Source organism: Saimiri boliviensis, chromosome 9, assembly GCF_048565385.1.
Source record: "Saimiri boliviensis isolate mSaiBol1 chromosome 9, mSaiBol1.pri, whole genome shotgun sequence".
Taxonomy (NCBI): Eukaryota; Metazoa; Chordata; class Mammalia; order Primates; family Cebidae; genus Saimiri; species Saimiri boliviensis.
In genome coordinates, this window is record NC_133457.1 from 67735233 (window position 1) to 67752437 (window position 17205).

The 17205-nt window shown below is 47.4% G+C and overlaps 1 protein-coding gene across 1 annotated transcript in view; it reads right to left on the reverse strand.

The window, feature by feature from the left end:
* CCDC13 (coiled-coil domain containing 13) overlaps positions 1-9328 on the reverse strand; it is a 63381-nt gene extending 54053 nt beyond the window's left edge. The window contains exon 1 of the mRNA XM_003930861.4: positions 9246-9328. The gene's annotated coding sequence lies outside the window, so the exon portion shown is untranslated. The remainder of the gene's footprint in view (positions 1-9245) is intronic.
* Between the last annotated feature and the right edge of the window lie 7877 nt (positions 9329-17205).

Sequence of the window (17205 nt, forward strand, 5' to 3'; positions counted from 1 at the left end):
TCCCCACATCCTACTGTAGAGAGCACCCCGCCCTCACTCCCCAGGGCTTTGCCCTGGGTCGTCTTCCTCCTCCAGGGCACTTAGGTCACCTGACACGTGGTATTCTGATTTGTTTACTTGTCCACCGCCTGTCCCCCTCCGCACCAGCTTCACATTGGCAGGCACTGTGTGGTGTTCCCTGCTGTATCCTCATGCCTATAGCAGGGCCTGGGATGCTGCAGGCGTGGAATGAATTCTTGGTGGACGAATGACTACCTTTTGCTGAGGGACTTCTTTCTCTAAAGCACAGCTCTGAGCCTGACAGGCTCCTGTACAGAAAGCTCCAGCAGATGCCCCTCAGCCACAAAGCCAAGTCCAACAGCACACGCGCTTTGGATCTGGCCCCAGTGTCTCTTCTGACCTGTTTTCCCTCTCCTGATGCCGGTTCTAGCTGGTTGTGTTGGCTTGCTCCTCTGCTCCTACACCTCCTTCTCCTCCAAGGCTTCAGTCTTGCTGGTCCTCCCACAGCCAGCGTGAACACCATGGTCCCTGTCTGACCCCCCAGGAGGAATACTCCCCCTGCCCAGACAGCCTCACCTGCTGAATCTGCACCTTCTCAATATACGTATCTCCATCTCACCCACAGCGGTGGTCCCAGAGCCTGTACTGTTACTCTTAAACTTGCTTCAATACCACATTCCCAGGATACAATCTAAAAATGCTGATAACCAGGCCCCACCCCTACAGAATCTGATTTAAGTCGGTCTGGAGTGGTGACCAGGCACAGGGTGGTTTACGTGCCGCCCAGGTGGTTTTAATGTGCTGTGGGCCGAGCCCAGGGTCTGGCAAAGGTCAAGCACAAGCAGGAGCTGGTGTTTTGTTGAAATTCTTTACCAGGCAGCCCCACACAGTAAGAAGAACGGGAAAGAATTAACTCAGAAAACCTGTACCGTCTACACCTGCACATTCCAAAAAACAGGTTTGGCCTTTGACCCACTCGCTCGTAAGAGAGACTCTGAGCACTGAGAGAATGCTTCCTGATGAGTGTTTTTCTTCACAGGGGGGCTTGGGCCATTCCAGTCTCTGCTAATTAACAATGTGATTCATTGCCGGGTGTGGGGTAGGCTGGAGGGGCTGGAGATTGAGTGACTGAGGTCAACTGTGCCTGCATGACCATCTCCTAATAAAAACCCTGGACACCAAGACTCAGGGGAGCTTCCCTGGCTGCCAATACTCCACGTAAGTTGCCACGAATGGTTGCCGGGAGAAGTAAGCACTGTCCACACGGCTCCCCTGGGAAAGGACTGGAAGTTGCACCTGTGTCTCCCGGACTCTGCCCTATGTGCCTCTTTGCTGCTTTGGACCTGTATTCTTTCACTGTAATAAACAATACACGTGAGTATAATGGCTGACCTGAAGGCTAAATCCTCTGTTAAAAGGTAAATGTTAGGCCAGGCCTGATGGCCCCCACCTATAATCCCAGCACTTTGGAAGGCCAAGGTGGGAACATAGCTTGGGCCCAGAAGGTTGAGGCTACAGTGAGCTGTGAACCAGCTACTGCACTCCAGCCTGGGTAACAGTGAGACCCTGTCTCCGAAACAAAAACAGAAAAACTTTAAACCAAATATAATGGAATTTAATTGAGCAAAGAACGATTCACAAATGTAAAAGCCCCCAGAACCAGAACTCCAGGCCTGCCACCCAGTCAGGCAAAATGTATGGACAGAGAAAATAAGAGCGGGACAGAAAGCACACGTGAGGCACAGAAACAGCTGGGCTGATGGCCGCTGGCTGGCTGCCTTACCTGGATACAATCTGAGCAGCTGGCTGCCTGTGATTGGCTGAAACTCTGTGACTGGTACAAGAGTACGTTACAGTCTGTTTAAATATCTAGTTAGGCAGCAGTTTACTATGAACAGAGAAACCTTCAGGCTGAGCTTAGAGCATATAAGAAGGCAGCTCTGGGCTACAGTTAGTTTAACACATCCCATAGACGTTTTTGTTTGGCTCTCACAGAACACTATGTTAGGATCTGAATTTGTTGCCAGCATTCAAAGAATTGTAACTTCAATACCAGATTTCCAGTGTTGACAAGAGTCAAACTCTGTAACATATCTGAAGAGATGTATTCTTTTTTTTTCTTTTTAGACAGAGTCCCGCTCTGTCGCCCAAGCTGGAGTGCGGTGGCACAATCTTGGCTCACGGAAACCTCCGCCTCCTGGGCTCAATCAATTCTCCTGCCTCAGCCTTCTGAGTAGCTAGGACTACAGGCCTGCGCCACTATGCCTGGCTAATTTTTGTCTTGTTTTGTTTTTTCAGAGACAGGGTTTAACCATGTTTAGCAGCTGAGCAGCTGGCTGCCTGTGATTGGCTGAAACTCTGTGACTGATACAAGAGTAGGTTACAGTCTGTTTAAATATCTAGTTTGGTTACATCTAGTCTCAAACTCCTGACCTCAAAGTGATCCGCCCACCTCAGCCTCCCAAAGTGCTGGGATTACAGGTGTGAGCCACTGCACTCAGCCTGTGATTTATTCTAAGCCAAATATGAAAGACCATGGCCTGTGACTCAGCCCTCAGGAGATCCTGAGACCACGTGCACAAGGTGGTAGGGGCACAGCTTGGTTTTATACATTTCAGGCAGACCTAAGACCTCAATCAAATACACTGAAGATATCTACTGGTTTGGTCAGAAAGGCAGAGCAATTCCAAGGTCAGGAGGGAGGAGCTTCCAGGCCACAGTAGATTTAAAATTATTCCAATTGGCAGTTGGTTAAAAGAGTTACTGTAACTAGAAAGGAAAGTCTGGGTTAGGAGAAGAGAGACCAGAGTTTTATTGTGTGGATGAAGCCTCCAGGCAGCAAGCTTCAGAGAGAACAGAGTGTAAGTGTTTCTTATCAGACTTAAGGTCTGTGTTGATGTTCAGTGTCTGTGGACTTTTCCTGAATTCCAGAAGGGAGGAGGGCAGAATGAAGCATGTCCAACCCCCGCTCCCGTCAAGGCCTGAAACAGCCTTTCAGGTTAACGGGAGTGCTCTGGCTGAGAGGAAGTCCACTCAGATGGTTGGGGGCCTTTGAATGTTACGTGTGGTCTCCACCAGCTTCTTTTTAAAGTTTACGGATCTGGCAATGCTGGCCCACAGTCCCACGTGGACAGCGGCTGTTATGCAGAGAGTTCCTCTGGGGCACAGTATGTTCTTTCCATTAAACCACTGTCCCTGCCACTTCCAGATGCTGCGGCCCGCACATCAGCTGCCCATTATCAATGCACATAAATGTTGTTCTTTCTCTTACACCTGCTGGATTCACTTCTATTTCCCATCAGCCATAGCACGTTTTGGGTTTGTGGTTCCTGCTGAGGATTAAGCCCGGCAGCACCTCACAGGCTGGCTCCGGCCACTCCCCTCCCTGGGAGGCCTTCCTCCCAGGCCTCCCCATCCCAGCCCTTTACCTTCCCACTAACACCCAGTTAGCCTCTAGGATTCCCCTCAGGGGACTCTGTGAAATCCCAGAATCCTTAGGATGCCCCTTAATCACCAAACTTAACCTGTTTATTATAATTATCTATCATTTTATTTACATTACTTCCCTTTGCAAAGAGACCTCTTAAGAGCAGGGGTTCTGCCGGGCGCGGTGGCTCAAGCCTGTAATCCCAGCACTTTGGGAGGCCGAGGCGCGTAGATCACGAGGTCAAGAGATCGAAACCATCTGGTCAACATGGTGAAACCCTGTCTCTACTAAAAAATACAAAAAACTAGCTGGGCATGGTGGCGCATGCCAGTAATCCCAGCTACTCAGGAGGCTGAGACAGGAGAATTGCCTGAACACAGGAGGCAGAGGTTGCGGTGAGCCGAGATCGCGCCACTGCACTCTAGCCTGGGTAACAAGAGTGAACTCCGTCTCAAAAAAAAAAAAAAAAAAAAAAGAGCAGGGGTCCTAATACTATCTTATTCATTTGCTAATTCTCAGCATCTTGCCCAGAACAGGCCTTCAACTGACGTTTGGAGAACTGTCACTGAATGAATGAACACAGTCACTCGTAAAGAGCAGCTTCAGAGAACGTGATGAGTGTGGGGAACTGTGATGGTTCAGAATGGCCGGAGGGCAGCGCAGATTTGCAGAAGCACCAGGAGCGTCTGATCTGCCAAACGAAGGAGCCTGGACTTTATCCTGAGGCATTGGGGATGTTCCGGGGGTGCACACAGGATCACCCCTGCCTTCCACAGGGCTGGAGGAAAAGGGCCCAGCGAGGGGGGTTCCCTGGGAAGGCATGTGGGCCTAAATCAAAACTGCACCTGAGAGATGGAGAAGGGGGAAGGGACTGAAGGCAGGTGTAAAGAGGAGGAGGGGGAGGAACCTGGGCTGTGCTGAGTTTGAGTGACTGGGGAACAGCAGGCCCTGACCGAGGACCGGTTTTCCACGCTGCAGAAAAGATGGTGGACTTTGGGCTGGGCGCGGTGGCTCAAGCCTGTAATCCCAGCACTTTGGGAGGCCGAGGCGGGTGGATCACAAGGTCAAGAGATCGAGACCAACCTGGTCAACATGGTGAAACCCCGTCTCTACTAAAAATACAAAAAAGTAGCTGGGCATGGTGGTGTGTGCCTGTAATCCCAGCTACTCAGGAGGCTGAGACAGGAGAATTGCCTGAACCTAGGAGGCAGAGGTTGCGGTGAGCCGAGATCGTGCCATTGCACTCCAGCCTGGGTAACAAGAGCGAAACTCCGTCTCAAAAAAAAAAAAAAAAAAAGATGGTGGACTTTGAGATGCTGGGTGGGCAGTTGGCTGGCTGAGATGCTGGCTGGGTCTAGGACTCAGAAGGGAAGTCTGAGCTGGAGCCTCAGGTAGTTGAGACCTAGAGTGTGGACAAAGAAGGATGAAGAGAAGGTGCAGAGTGAGGAGGGGAGAGAGGGAAGGTGGAGGGGAAGTAAGAGGCAGGTAGAGTGCGTGACAGCCTGACAGGTTCACCTTGCCTGCTGTCCAGAAAACCAACGCGCTGAAAACAGCAGGTTTTGCAGCAGAGAAAGAATTCAATTGGCCAGTCAAGAGAATGGAGGGAAGGTAATTCCCAAATCTCCCTCTGACTGCAGTGAGCCATGATTGCACCACTGTACTCCAGCCTGGGTGACAGAGTGTGTACCTGTCTCAAAAAAAAAAAAAAAAAAAAAAAAAAAAAATCCTGCGCCTCCAAGAATATTAGCAAATTGAATCCAGTGATGTATTTGAATAATTATACCTCATGACCAAATAAGAGTTAAGTATGCAAGGTTGGTTTAACATTAGAAAATCAATTACTGGCGCCGGGCACGGTGGCTCAAGCCTGTAATCCCAGCACTTTGGGAGGCCGAGGCGAGTGGATCACGAGGTCGAGAGATCGAGACCATCCTGGTCAACATGGTGAAACCCCGTCTCTACTAAAAATACAAAAAATTAGCTGGGCATGGTGGCGTGTGCCTGTAATCCCAGCTTAGGAGGCTGAGGCAGGAGAATTGCCTGACCCCAGGAGGCGGAGGTTGCGGTGAGCCGAGATCGCACCATTGCCCTCCAGCCTGGGTAACAAGGGCGAAACTCCGTCTCAAAAAAAAAAAAAAAAAAAAAAAAAAAAAAAAAAAAAAAAAAAAAAAGAAAATCAATTACTGTAACCTATCACATCGACAGGCTAAAGAAGAAAAGTCACATGATTCACACAATCATATTAATAGACACAGAAAAAGCATTTGACCAAATCCAATGCTTGTTCATGACAAAAACTCTAAACTAGGAATAGAGGAGACTTCTTCAATTTGATAAAGAACATCTACAAAAAACATTCAGCTGCCATCATACTTGGCAGTGAGAAACTACGCACTTTCCCCCAAGACTGGGAATGTGGCAAGATGTCCCTTCTCTCCACTCTCACCTAACATCGTACTAGAAGTTCTACCTGATGGAATAAGACAAGAAAAGGAAATAAAAAGAGGTATATTTTGGAAAGAAAGAAAGAAAATCGCCTTGGTTGCAGATGACTGACTATGTAGAAAATCTCAAAGAATCTATTTAAAAAAAAAAAAACTCCTGGAACGAAGAAGTCATCGTAGCAAGGCTGCTATAAGTAAGGTTAATATACAGAAGCCGAACGCTTTCCCGCATACTAGCAATAAGCAATGGAAAACTGAAGTTAAGAATGTGAGACCATTTATATTAACGCAAAAATGGAGATACCTGCGTATAAATCTTACGAAATGTGTGTATGATCTGTATTAGGAGAAATAGAAAACTCTGATAAAATCAAGAACTAAACAAATAGTTGTCTCATGAACATGAATGGGAAGAATCAATATTGTTAAGACGTCAGTTCTTCCCAACTGGATCTACAGATTGAATGCAATTGCAATACAGAAATCCCAGCACCAGGATGGTGATCATGGAAGCTGGAATCCACCAAGGAGTGTGTAACGACTCACCTGCTGGGGAAAAAAAAAAAAGAAATCCCAGCAAATTACTGGATGGATAATAACAAAATGATTCTAAAGTTTATGTGGAAAGGCAAAAGATCCAAAATATCCAACACAATATTAAAGAAGAACAAAGGTGGAAAACTGACACTACCTGACCTTAAGACTTACTATAGCTGGCGCGGTGGCTCACGCCTGTAATCCCAGCACTTTGGGAGGCCGAGGCGGGTGGATCATGAGGTCAAGAGATCGAGACCATCCTGGTCAAAATGGTGAAACCCCGTCTCTACTAAAAATACAAAAAATTAGCTGGGCATGGTGGTGCATGCCTGTAATCCCAGCTACTCGGGAGGCTGAGGCAGGAGAACTGCCTGAACCCAGGAGGCGGAGGTTGCGGTGAGCCGAGATTGCGCCATTGCACTCCAGTCTGGGTAACAAGAGCGAAATTCCGTCTCAAAAAAAAAAAAAGAAAGAAAATGAAAAGAGGTTGGGAGCTGTGGCTCTTGCCTGTAATCCCAGCACTCTGGGAGGCTGAAGTGGGCAGGTCACCTGAGGTCAGGCGTTCAAGACCAGCCTGGCCAACATGGCAAAACCCCTTCTCTACTAAAAATACAAAAATTGGCTGGGCGTGGTGGCGGGCAGATATAATCCCAGATACTCAAGAGGCTGAGGCAGGAGAATAGCTTGGAAGGTGGAGGTTGCAGTGAGCTGAGATCGCGCCATTGCACTCCAGCCTGGATGACAAGAGTGAAACTCCGTCATCCGGTGGGCAAAAGCTCTGAACAAACTCCTCAACAAAAAAGAAATACCGATGGTAAACAGACAAATGAAAAGATGTTCAGCATGTCATACCCCTAGGAAATTGCAAATTACAACAAAAATGAGATACCATTACACACCTATTAGAACAGCTGGAATCCAAAACACTGACAACATCAAATGACAGCAAGAATGTGAAGCTGCAGGCTTTTCCATTGATTGCTGGTGGGAACGCAAGAGGGAAAAGCCGCTTTGTGAGACAACTGGGTCGTCTTTTCAAAGCTAAACACAGTCTTGCCATATGACCCAGTAATCATATTTACCCAAATGAGCTGAACAATATGTCCACACAAAAACCTGCACATGAAATGTTCATAGTTTTACTCATAATTATCAAAAATCAGAAAAAAATCAAGATGTACTTCAGCAGGTGAATAGATAACCTGGTACACTCATACCAGGGAATATTATTCAGTGATGAAAAGAAATGAGCTATCAAGCTATGAAAAGAAATAAGCTATCAAGCCACGAACAGACACGAAAGAAACCTAAATGTGTGTTGCTAAGTGAAGAAACCAGTCTGAAAAGGCTACAAACTATATAATTGCAAGCTGTGTAATCTGGAAAAGGCAAAATTATAGAGAAGTAAAAGATATTGGTGGTTGTGAATCCCTTCTAAACGAAAAATGGCAGTGGTTTCCAGGGGCTGGCGGGGAGGAGGAATGAACAGTAAAGTCTTGGGGGTTTTTAGGGAAGTGTTCCGTGTACTTTAATGGTGGATACACAGCATTACACATTTAGCCAAACTTGTAGACCTGTAGAACCCAAAGCAGTGAACGCTGGCCAGGTGTGGTGACTCACAGCTGTGATGTCAACACTCTAGGAAGCCAAGGTGGGAAGACCACTTGAGGCCAGGAGCTTGAGATCAGCCTGGTAACACAGCAAGACCGTATCTCTACAAAAAATTTTTTTAAATTAGCCAGGCATGGTAGCACGTGCCTGTGTTCCCAGCTACTCAGGAGTCTGAGGTGGGAGGACTGCTTGAGTCCAGGGGTTCCAGGCTGCAGTGGGCCATGATCACAGCACTGCACTCCAGCCTGGGTGACCAAATGAGACCCTGTCTCAAAACAACAACAAATGAACCTGAATGTAAACTATAAACTTTAGGTAGTAACAACATATCAGTATAGTTGTATCAATGATAACAAACGTACCACGCCAATGCCATGTGGAAGATGTTAACGACAGAGAAAACGGGAATATGGAAGGAATAAAGGAACTGTTTTCTGTTCAATGTTTCCATAAATCTGCTTTAAGTCTATTAATTTTTTTTTTTTTTTTTAAGTAAGGGCTAGGCCGGGAACGGTAGCTCATGCCTGTAATCGCAGGACTTTGGGAGGCCTAGGTGGGCGGATCACGTGAGGTCAGGAGTTCGAAACCAGCCTGGCCATCTCTACTAAAAATACAAAACTTAGCCAGGCGTGGTGGCGGCGGCCTGTGATCCCAGCTACTCGAGGGCCCGAGGCAGGAGAATCGCTTGAACCCGGAGGCAGAGGTTGCAGCGAGCCGAGATCGCGCCACTGCACTCCAGTCTGGGCGACAGTGAGACTCCGTCTCAAAACAAAGAAAAAAGTAAAGGCTAGAGCTGCACGGAAAGAACCCTCGGCCCAGGCAGGACTCGGAGCAGGGAGCGCAGGGCGGGAAGGGCGGCAGCCGCGCAGGCTCCCGCGAGGAGGCGAGACCCTGAGGGCTGCCGAGTGCACGGGGATCGGCGGGGAGAGACCGGGCCCTGCTCTTCTCTTTCCCTCGCCTTCTCTTTCTGCTTTTACTGTGTTCTTTCCGAGTATTCTCAACAACAGGCCGGGGGCCTGGACGTGCGGCGGAGACGCCCGCGGACGCCTGCCGACGGCTTCGGGGTGGGGCCGCGGGGAAGAGCCGGTTCCCGGGCTGGAGTCTGCGGCCGGAGAGGAGCTCCCTCCGGCGAGTCCGCAGTCCTGCGGGCACAGGCGGCGCGCTCGGGCCCGCGCTCCCGGCAGCTCGGGCTCCCCCGGCCCGGCCCCGCCGTCCCCCGCACTCACCGCGGTCTCTCTCCGCCTCTCCCTGCCGCGGCGACGCCCCTTCTTCCGGACGCCGGCACGCGCTGCCCCGGCAACCGTCACCAGGGAAACCAGTGTCGTCACTCGGGCGTCGTCGCTGCGTCTTACGTCACGCGTCTTACGTCCGCGCGTCTCTACGGGGGCCGAGGGGCGCCAAGAGTTCTGAAACTGACAGGGGCGCGGACGGCGCGCGGGGCAGGGTCCCGGTGGGCAGCGTCCCGAGTACGCGGGAGATATTTCAAAGGGTTGTGGGCCAAACGTTGTGCACAGAGACGTGCGTTCCGCCGACTGCTCGGAGTTCAAAAGCGAACGATCGCACCGGGAAACCGGCGGAGGAAGGCCGTGCCGCGCCGCTGCGGGGAGGAGGCGGGACGCGGTGCCGCGAGGTGAAGCGACGATGCCACGAGACCGAGGTGCAGACGAGGGCAGCTCCGTTTGCGCGGTGCAGTCGCGGGGCTGCGCTTTCGTTTTTACGCTTTAGAGGATTTTTAAAATAATGAACATCGTTTATTTTCATAGAGGAAAACACTTGTATATACATTTTTAATGGCACCTTCCAATTTAAGACACTGCCATGTTTCAGGACTATGTGGGGGTGGGAGGCAGATTTCTAGGAAAGATGATTCAAGGGCGTTTTCCGATGAATTTATTCCGAGACGGAGTCTCGCTCTGTGGCCCAGGCTGGAACGCAGTGGCGCGACCTCGGCTCGCTGCGACCTCCGCCTCCCGGGTTCAAGCAATTCTCCTGCCTCAGCCTCCCGAGTAGCTGAGACTATTCGGCTAATTTTTTAAAAATTTTTAGTAGGGACGGAGATTCACCATGTTGACCAGGCTGGTCTTGAACTCCTGACCTCAGGCGATCCCCCTGCCTCGACCTCCCAAAGTGCTGGGATTACAAGTGTGAGCCATGGCACCTGGCCAAATATTTATACTGGCCTTCATTAATTTGAAAATCTTGATAGTTGTTTTTCTGTTTTTGTTTTGTTTTGTTTTTTCCTCATACGGTGAATGAATGCCCACCCCCATAGACACGCATACATGAAGATATGGCGCTAGACAGCCGTCAGCACTGCGGGTGTAAACTCAGAGTTTTCTGATAAGGGAAAAACAGGTCTTTCCCGTTGGTGTCCAGCTGCTGCTCGGTGAGCTGAGGGCAGCAATTGGACAGAACTATAAATCTGCAGATGGTAGCAGAGACAGCATAAAGAGCAGGAGTCAGGTATAGGTGAGCCTCAAAGGATTAGGGTCTTATACGGTGTGTGTAGTGGGGAGTATCACTTGTTTACCGCATGACCACGAGGGGACTGTGTGGGATAGGAAAAGGAACAGCCATGTCTACTTAGAGGGCTTCTGGGAAGCATGGTTCCCAGCAGAAAGCCAGGTTTCCATTAAAATAAGAACATGCTGTGAGAAAGTTCAGGACGCAGGAGAATTTCAGAACAGACGAGTTGGAATGTTCATTAGAAAGTCTGGGAATGGGGGCAATATTTACTCCAGCCATTCAAGGATTATTTTTGACGAGGATATCATTCTTGCAGTAACCCATTTTTTTCAAAACCAGGGATGATTTTCCTCTAGGTGTGTTACTTTTCCACTGTCGCCACTAAGGCTCTCACGCCATTTTTTTTTTCTGCCCAAAATTCTCTTGAGAATTTTCTTTAGTTTGTAAGCTCGACATTTTGTCATCCAAGAAGCTGGATAATCCAACCCGGGTCACCGGTATTTCCTCACGTAGAGTGCACCGGTGCTTGTTCATTCCGGCCCCCTTTGTTTCTCTGACCAGAAGTATCTGTAGGACACTGCTCTTTGTATTTTGTTTGCTTTTTTTATTATTATTATTATTTTTAGACGGAGTTTCCCTCTTGTTACCCAGGCTGGAGTGCAATGGCGCGATCTCGGCTCACCGCAACCTCCGCCTCCTGAGTTCAGGCAGTTCTCCTGCCTCAGCCTCCTGAGTAGCTGGGATTACAGGCACGCGCCACCATGCCTAGCTATTGTTTTGTATTTTTAGTAGAGACGGGGTTTCACCATGTTGACCAGGATGGTCTCGATCTCTTGACCTCGTGATCCACCCGTCTCGGCCTCCAAAAGTGCTGGGATTACAGGCTTGAGCCACCGCCCGGCTTGCTTTTTAATTTGAAATTGTATTGAAGCCGGGCGCGGTGGCTCAAGCCTGTAATCCCAGCACTTTGGGAGGCTGAGGCGGGTGGATCACGAGGTCGACAGATCGAGACCATCCTGGTCAACATGGTGAAACCCCGTCTCTACTAAAGATACAAAAAATTAGCTGGGCATGGTGGCACGTGCCTGTAATCCCAGCTACTCAGGAGGCTGAGGCAGGAGAATTGCCTGAGCCCAGGAGGCGGAGGTTGCGGTGAGCCGAGATCGCGCCATTGCACTCCAGCCTGGGTAACAAGAGCGAAACTCCGTCTCAAAAAAAAAAAAAAAAAAAAAAGAAATTGTATTGAGATTATTATAGAATCACATGCAATTGTAAGAAATAATAGAGATCCCATGTATACTCTTCCAGTTCCCCACAGTGGTAATATTTTGCAGAACTTAAGTATAATGTCATAACCAGGATATTGACATCGATACAACCTACTCCTTTTATTTAGATTTATCCAAGTTAACTGTACTTTTCTTTCATCATGTGTTGGTTTGTGTATCCACGACCATCAAGATACTAGATACTGGCCGGGCACAGTAGCTCATCCACACCTATAATGCCAGCATTTTGGATGTCGAGGTGGGCAGATCACTTGAGGCCAGGAGTTCAAGACCAGCCTGGCCAAGATAGTGAAACCCTGTCTCTAGTAAAAATAATAAAAATTAGCCAGGCATGGTGGTGGACACCTGTAATCCCTGTTACTCGGGAGGCTGAGGCATGAGAATCACTTGACCTCAGGAGGTGGAGGTTGTAGTGAGCTGAGATTGTACCACTGCACTCCAGCCTGAGGGACAGAGTGAGACTCTGTCTCAAAAAAAAAAAAAAAAAAATACCAAATACTGTCACAAGGATATCTCTATTGTCCTTTTATAGCTATGAATACCTCGCTCCTTCCTCCTTCCCTAGTCCCTAACCCTTTATAACCACATCGGTCCGCCATTTCCAAAATGTTGTCATTTCAAAAATGTTATATAAATGAAATAATGCAGCGTGTAGACTTTTCAGGATTTTTTTTTTTTAACTCAGAATAGTTCCTTGGAGATTCATCCAAGTTGTTATATGTCAATTATCTGTTCCTTTTTACTGCTGAGTAGCTCTAGTGTGAATGTACCAGTTTGTTTAACCATTTACCCACTGAAGGACATCCGGGTTGTCTCCAGTTAGGAGCAATGATGATTCAGCTGTTACATTCACGTGTAGGTTTTTGTGTGAGCATGTTTTCATTCTGTGGAGGCGTGTAATTGCTGTGTAGTACAGTAACTGCGTATCTGGTTTTGGAAGAAATCGCCAAAGCTGTTTTCCAGACTGTTCCACTTTTGCGTTCTTACCAGCAATGCTTGAGTGATCCAGTTTCTCCGCCGCCTCGCCAACGTTTGGTGTTGTCACTATTTCTTCGTTATTTTAATAGGTGCACAGTGATACCTCATTGTGGTTCTCATGTACATGACTAATATTGAACACTCTTTTTCACGTGCTTGTCATCTGTCTATTTCCTTTGGTGAAGTGTCTGTTCATCTCTTTTGCTCAATTTCTAACTGTCGAGTTTTGAGAATTCTTCATATATTCTATATACTAGTACTTTCTTGGATACATGGTTTGCAAACACTTTCTCTGAATCTGAGTTTGTCTTTTAATCCTCTTCACTTGAGCTTTCACAGAACAAAAGGCTTTTTGACAGGGTCCAATTTGTCAATTCCTTCTTTTATGGATTGTGCTTTTGATGTGAAATCTTAAGAATTCTTTGCCAGGCCGGGCGCGGTGGCTCAACCCTGTAATCCCAGCACTTTGGGAGGCCGAGGCGGGTGGATCACAAGGTCAAGAGATCGAGACCATTCTGGTCAACATGGTGAAACCCCGTCTCTACTAAAAATACAAAAAAAAATTAGCTGGGCATGGTGGTGCGTGCCTGTAGTCCCAGCTACTCAGGAGGCTGAGGCAGGAGAATTGCCTGAACCCAGGAGGCGGAGGTTGCGGTGAGCCGAGATCGCGCCATTGCACTCCAGCCTGGGTAACAAGAGCGAAACTCCGTCTCAAAAAAAAAAAAAAAAAAAAAAAAAAAGAATTCTTTGCCTAGCCCTGGGTCCAAAAGATTTCCCAACATTTTTATGAAAGTGTTAGTGTTTTATGCCCATGACTTATTTTGATGTGATTTTTATATAAGGTGTGAAGTTTAGGTCAAAGTGCTTTTTTGCCTTTTCGCCTGTGATGTCCAGTTGGTCCAGGACCATTTGTTGGAAGGCTCTGCTTCCTCCATTGAATTGCTTTTGCACTTTTCTCAAAAACCAGATGAGCTAACTCAGCATGAAACCCAATTCAAAAATGGGCAAAGGAATTCAATAGACATTAATCCAAAGAAGATATACACATGACAGATAAGCCCATGATAACAGGCCCAACATCACCAGCCGTTAGAGAAATGCACACCAAAACTACAATGAGATACACGTCACACTCATTAGGATGGATATTATCCAAAAAATGGAAAATAGCAAGTGTTTGCCAGGATGTGAAGAATTCGGAACCCTTATGCATGGCTGGTGGGAATGTAAAATGGTATATCCACTGTAGAAAACAGTTTGGCGGTTTCTCAAAAAGTTAAACATTGAATTGCCATATGATTTACAATTCCACTTCTAAGCATATGCCCAAAAGATTTGAAGGAAGGGAGCTGGGCGCAGTGGCTCACACCTGTAATCCCAACATTCTGGGAGGCCAGGGTGGGTGGATCACCCGAAATCAGGAGTTCCAGACCAGCCTGGCCAATATGGCGAAACCCCACCTCTACTGAAAAAAACACAAAAATTAGCCGGGCGTGGTGGCAGGTGCCTATAATCCCAGCTACTCGGAAGGCTGAGGTAAGAGAAACGCTTGAACCCGGGAGGCAGAGGTGGCAGTGAGCCAAGATCCCACCCCACACTCCAGCCTGGGAGACAGAGTGAGACTCCCATCTTTAAAAAAAAAAAAAGGTTTGAAAGAAGGGACTTGGCCAGACACAGTGGCCCATGCCTGTAATCCCAGCTCTTTGGGAGACTGAGGTGGAGAACTGCTTGAGGTCAGGAACTCAACACCAGCCTGGTCAACACAGCAAGACCCCATCTCTACAAAAAATAATGAAAAATAAAGAAGGGACTGAAACAGATCATTGTATGCCAGTGTTCATGGCAGTGTTACTCACAATAATCAGAAGGTAGAAACGACCCAAGCCACCGTCCACCGATGAATGGGTAACAGAATTGGTGTATATATTCAGTGGAGTATTCAGCCTTAGAGAAGAATGACATTCTGAATTCTGGATGAACCTTGAAAACACCATGCTAAGTTAAATAAGCCAGACACAAAAGGGCAAATATTGTATGATTCCATGTATATTAGGTACCCAGAGTGAACAAATTCCTAGAGACAGAAAGTAGAATAGAGGTTGCTACGGAGTGGAAGGGGGAAGTAGAAAGGTTTTGGGGTTGTTTTTGAGACAGGGTCTTGCTCTATTGCCCAGGCCAGAGTGCAGTGACACAGTGACAGCTCACTACAGCCTCAAGCACCTGGGCTTAAGTGGTCTTCCTGCCTCAGCGTCCTAACTAATTGGACCACAGGCTCGCCCCACCACACCGAGCTCATTTTTGTGTTTTTTGTATAGAGATGGTGTTCGTTGCTATGTTGCCCAGGTTGGTCTCGAACTCCTGGGCTCAAGCCATCTACCTGCCTTGACCTCCCTAAGTGCTGGGATTACAGGTGTGAGCCACCACATCCAACTGAAAGTTATTCTTAAAGGGCATGGAGTTTCTGTTTGGGCTGATGGAAGCCTTCTGAGGTGGATGGTGGTGATGGTTGCACAGCGTTTGAGTATACTTAGTTCCACTGTATTGTGCACTTAAAATGGTTAAAATGGTAATTTTTGTACGTATATTTACCACAATAAAGCTTTAAAATCAGCTGAGCATCCTTGTGTGGACCTAACGGCTTTTGTTCCCTAATCCCTAAATTAGATTCTCCCCACAGTTCCATGTAGTTCCAACTCCAAAGCGGGACCTTCACCCATGCTTATTTCTCTTAATGGTAATAGTCACCAAATAGATTCCTCTCATTGAAAGTCTCTCTCCCACAAATAAGTAAACGTAACATAAGCAGCGGTCCTACCCTTACCATGAGAAACAAAAATGTATTGAACAAAGTCAGAAGTGGGAATACCTGAGTTTTGACTCTGACATTAGTCAAGTCACAAATCTCAACTTTCTTCCTAAAATAATAATAGTACCTTTATTATCAGGATAATCAAATAGGTCACGAAAGTGCTTTGTAAAATGTGAAATATTCTTTGGTTATCTTTATTATTTTAGTAGTCATACATATTACTACAGATTTCGCTGTTTTGCCTGTTATTTATTGGAAGCAAGTTTTGCTACAGCTTAAAACAAAGGCCCCATCTGGCTGTCTCCATTTCACAGCTCCGATTCTAGACCTCAGCTTTGCAGGCCCCAAATCCAGTCTGGTCATTTTACCATGAGTATCTCTCAGGGCTAGACTTACACCAGTCACACGTAACTGACATGTAAACCAGGAACACTAAGCCACTCATTTCTATCTGTGGGTTGTGACCCATGTTCAGAGACTCTCCCTTCTCAGCTAAAAGAGTCATCAGAAAGATACTGTGAGCATGGATTCAGAACAAACAAACAAACTGCCTAGAGATGTCTTTGGCCCAGGGTTAAGGCTTTTTAAATTATTCTGCTTCACAATCAGGAGCCCTATATAGATAACAATTGTTCATTTTCTCCAGGTTCAAGCCCCATCTTGCTGGAAGTTCTGCCTCTACAACCTGCCGTGGATTTGGGCTTTGGTAGCTAACAGCCTCCCAGTCTCTTCCAGCACATTTTAGTTTAATACCACTTTGCTACAGTCAATCTTATTATATCCATGGAACTACTTTGTCTGAGATGTGTTTGTATAGATGTGGTCTCATTCATCACATACTGACTTTATTAGAAAACTCAATGTTCTGCCAGATACGTCAACACTTAGTTCCCAGGGGCCTCTCTAGATAGATGAGTTCTAGCCTGGCTCCCCACCAAGCCTTCACCATGAGGTTGCTCATGTATTTTTATTTTACCCTCAAATTTCTCAATTCCATTCTTGGCTCACATCATGGTCCTTCAAAACATTTGGATGAAGGTAACCTGATCCTGGTAATTATTCATTTCTCTCATTAACTAGGTCCCCAATTCCTGTGCACTTACTAGTATTTAATTTACCACTTCCACAGTAAAAACCATTTGTATGTGGGAATCTCCTCAGCTTCCTTTCTGTAAAGGCTGAAGCAATCAGCCAGGTGTGGTGGTGTGCTACAGTTCCAGCTACTCGGGAGGCTGAGGCAGGGGGACTGCTTGAGCCCAGAGATAGAGCTGAGGTATGATCAGCCACTGCACTCCAGCCTGGGTGACAGAGCAAGACCCAGTCTCAATTTAAAAACACATACATAGGCCAGGTGCAGTGGCTCACGCCTGTAATCCCAGCACTTTGGGAGACTGAGGCAGGAGGATCGCTTGAGCTCAGGAGGTGGAGACCACTCTGCCCAGCATGGTGAAATCCAGTCTCTACAAAAAACACAAGTATCAACTGGGTGTGCTGGCCCACGCCTGTAGTCCAACTACTTGGGGTGCTGTGGTGGGAAGATCGCTTGAGTCCTGGCGGTTTAAGCTCAGGGGAGCAGTGGAAGATGTGGTTATCGTTGACAGAATGAGTGAGGTAGGAAGGGGCGCCATGGGGCAGACAATAGCT